The sequence below is a fragment of the Acomys minous genome (genome assembly GCF_964271855.1).
Source record: "Acomys minous genome assembly, chromosome: 4".
NCBI classification, from domain to species: domain Eukaryota; kingdom Metazoa; phylum Chordata; class Mammalia; order Rodentia; family Muridae; genus Acomys; species Acomys minous.
In genome coordinates, this window is record NC_140486.1 from 23,893,998 (window position 1) to 23,898,043 (window position 4,046).

The following is a 4,046-nucleotide window of genomic DNA, read 5'->3' on the forward strand; positions in this document are numbered from 1 at the left end:
TTGTAGGGAGCTTGTTGTGATTTATAGCCCATCACTGTTACCATCCTCACATCCCCAATCAATTTCTTCTTCCTTTCAGAAACAAAGTTCTTGAAAAAGTGATACTCTTCCCTGTCTCTCTTCCCACAATCACTCCAAACAAAAGAACAAAACAGCACCAAGGTCAGCAGTGGTCTCAGTCCATCTGAGCCTGGGCACTGACCTTATCTTCTGCATAAACATGTTTCTGACTGCTCTGACCTTCTGCCTCTCTGGTCACTCACTGCCATTCCTCTGGATTCTGAAGTCTGGTCCTTATGCCACCTTAGAGTTACATAGCAGGTGTGTTTGTGCTTCATTGCCTCATCCCTGTCAGGATGAGCTGCAGCTGTCTACTGAGATAACTAAGCACACCTCCCTATTGGTTCTTTTGTATTGTCTGTCTGTCTGTCTCCTTTTCACTCGGCTTCTTGGCATTACTCTCTCCCCAGCTAAGTTGCTTGCAGCAGGTCTTATGTCTCAGACACTTGGGTGGGGGGAATCATAGAAAGGAATATTTGAAGTTGAAGTTTCAATGCTAGATTGTCACAGCAGATTCAAGCCCTGTAGTGGGTATAGGCCAGTGTTTTTTAGACGGCACATCTTATTATCCATAGACCAGTGTCATCTAAAGAGCAACACAATTCTGAACCTGCTATCTTGCTTTCTCTGTCTGTTTTGAATGAGTACGGATGAGACAACCTAACACAAGCCATCTCTGCTCAAGCTAGAAATATCCAAAGTTTTGTCTTTGGCTTCACCTACTGCATCAAATTGTTTAAGTCATCTAACTTTGAAATGGCTCTGAGATATTGCCTCACTTTTAGGGTAAATTGATAAAAAATTCTGAACTCACCAGAAATCCATTTTCTTCCTGTCATGCAGGCTTTTCCCTTGAAAACACACACACACACACACACACACACACACACACGCGCGCACACACACACACACACACACACCACACGCACACACACACACACACACACACTCACATATACAAACAAATACACTCACATACACAGACACACACAAACACACACACTCACACACACATACACTCACACACACAAACACACACACACACGCAAACACATACACAGACACACATAGAGACATGCACACAGACACATACTCTCATATGCAGACACACATACTCTCACAAAACACCCACACACTCTCACATACATCCATCTACACACACACACACACACACACACACACACACACACACACACACACAGTGGCCTGGTGGATTTGCAGGTGTAGGTGTTGTCAGGCAGTCTCTACAAGCATGGACACTGACTGTAGCAATCTCTTTCCCTCTTCTCAGCAAGCAGGAGCTGTGTCAGAAGGTAAAGTCTCGGGAATTATGATTCGGGCTGACAAACTTTGTTTCTGAAATGTGGCCCAGTTGAAGACACAGGGGTTGAGCAGGATAAGATCCATAGCCCAGCGAGCTTTCATTTGCTCAGCTTTGAATCTGGACCCATTTCACCAGCCTTTGGGTTCTTTTTTTGTGGGGCCAACATGCAGATGCTTGCTTCTGATGTTCCAAAGCCCCAGCTCACAGGGCACTACTCTGTTTTCACTGCTGGTCAACGGAAAATATCTCCTTTGCAAACATTACCATGAGCAATTACCATACCTACCGAGACAAGGGCATCCTCTCTTCCAAGAATTCCAAGTTAACATTCAAAAAGGTTGACCGCTACAGAGACTGGCTTTAACACAGAAATGTTAGTGGATGTAAATTGCTTTGACTTGCTAGGCTTCCATTTGGAGTCAGTGATTGAGCGTGAACTCTGAGGAATATCAGAAAAGCTAGTCTATGTTGGGAAACCAGCACTCTGCAGCGGAAGAGAGGAAGGAATCCCATATGGGCTGCCTGTCGAGACTCTGTCTTTAGAACAATGATTCACTTGAAGGAAGATACAGAGGAAGAGGAAAAATACAACTGAACTCATCCTTAAGCATGTTCTGAGTTTAGTTTTTTGACATTAGAAACTGTAGTTTGATGCGCATCCTGTCACATACATATTTATGACTCTGTTTTCAATGACAGATATCTACAAGTGAAATTTGTGGGTGCAAGAATATTCACATATTAAGGATTTTTATTCTGTTTTTACACATGAGCCTCAAAAAGGTTTATAGTTTTTAAAGCCATATTCAATTTATTTTGAATTAACCATCTATCAAGAGTGCACATCAAAAGAGTAGAAAAAAAAGGAAAGTTCCCTGGCAAGTGAGAGGGAGGGACGTGATGTCAGGAGCCCCTCTGAGAGAAGGAAATGTCCTCCAGATTATGGATGCTATTTTTGCCAACAACCCGAATGCTGAAGGTAGACCGATTCAAAAGGAAGCACTTCCGGACGTCCTCCAGATATTTATTTTCCTTTCCTTTCTTTTCTTTCTTTCTTTCTTTCTTTTCTTTTCTTTTCTTTTTCTTTTTTTTCCTTTGAGAAAGTTTCAATTATTTTTTTCTTTTCCTTTTTTTATTGAAAAAGAAAATCATTCATATTACATCTCAATTGCTATCCCATCCCATGCATCCTCCCATTCCTTCCTCCCTCCCGCTTTCACCCCATTCCCCTTCCCTATGACTGTGACTGAGGGGGACCTCCTCCCCCTGTATATGCTCATAGGGTATCAAGTCTCTTCTTGGTAGCCTGTTATCCTTCCTCTGAGTGCCATCAGGCCTCCTCATCAAGGGGACATGGCCAAATATGGGGCACCAGAGTTCATGTGAAAGCCTCCAGACATTTCTTAAGATGCTCCACTGCCCTCTCACGTGAGATAGTTGGTGTGTAGGTGTCGGTCAAGGATACCGAGTGTCAGGAAGGCACCACAGCCATGAGCTGCAAAAGGAGCCTTGGCCAAGGCTGCCAGGTAGTCCGTGTAGTAAAGAGCTGGCCCTCCATGCTCATCATAGCCAGCCAGGAGGAGGGTCACATGATATAGGGGCTGACTCTGAAGACAGGCAGGTTCCGACATGTGAAATTAGCTGCTGCTGTGGGGGACAATTCATATCCATTCTGCATCTTATAAAGCTGCACATTTTTCTGGATATGTTCTGCAAACTGTACAGTGTCTCCAGACTCTCCAACATATAGAAGTAAGATTTTTTTTCACTCATCTTAAACATCCTGTCATGATCATCGTTCATCTGTACAATATTGCTTGCAGCCACCTGGTCGGAAGCAATGGGGACATAGTGGCCCTGAATGCAGATGAGGTACTCCATGGTAGCCAGAAGCGAGAAGCTGCAGGGTCCACACAGGGAGGGGGGGACTTCCCCATTTTTATCAGTTTTTAATCCTACTTAGTCTAAGTCTGATCCTTACACTCTTGTAGTCTCTACATATTACACTTTAAAGAGAAACCTAGAGCCAGGCATGGTGGCACACACCTTTAATCCCAGCACTTGGGAGGCAGAGACAGGTGGATTGTTGTGAGTTTGAGACCAGCCTGGTCTACAGAGTGAGTCCAGGACAGCCAAGGTTACACAGAGAAACCCTGTCTTGAAAAACAAAACAAAAGAAAAAATGGGGGGAAAGAACCCTATTTTCCAGAGTTTGCCTGTGTAATCCGTGGAGCAATGCCCAGGTCTCACTTATAGCAAGAAATGCAAATTAAAATTATTCTAAAGTCTTACTTTCTCTTCATCTATTTGTTAAATTCCGGGCATGTGATAAAATACCATTGCAAGTATGAAGAAACAGGCATGCTTATGTGCGGGGTAAGTTGGTAAAGCCTTTGTGGGAGGCAGTTTGGCAACAGCTTTCTGAATTAAGAACGCAATGCCGGTCCCAGTCATTTGAGTTTTTGAAGTCCATGCAAGCCCTTAGTTATTTCAGAATTTACTTTTATTTTCTGCATGAATCTAGGGTGCAGCTTTTCTCTGTTCCCAATGGCAATGACGTCACGTTCTGCTCTCGGCTGACCGGGTCATCTCTCCCGGTTGCTGTCGTGGAGAGAGTGGTTCTTGCTCTCAGGCCTGCCTCTGGACTTTGTATTGTATGCTT

The 4,046-nt window shown here is 43.9% G+C and overlaps 1 pseudogene across 1 annotated transcript; it reads right to left on the minus strand.

Annotated features, from left to right (window-relative positions):
* Positions 1 to 2,762: 2,762 nt before the first annotated feature.
* LOC311595747 (proteasome subunit beta type-2-like) lies at positions 2,763 to 3,265 on the minus strand (annotated as a pseudogene). The gene has a single exon. The product of its transcript is annotated as a proteasome subunit beta type-2-like (transcript).
* Positions 3,266 to 4,046: the final 781 nt, after the last annotated feature.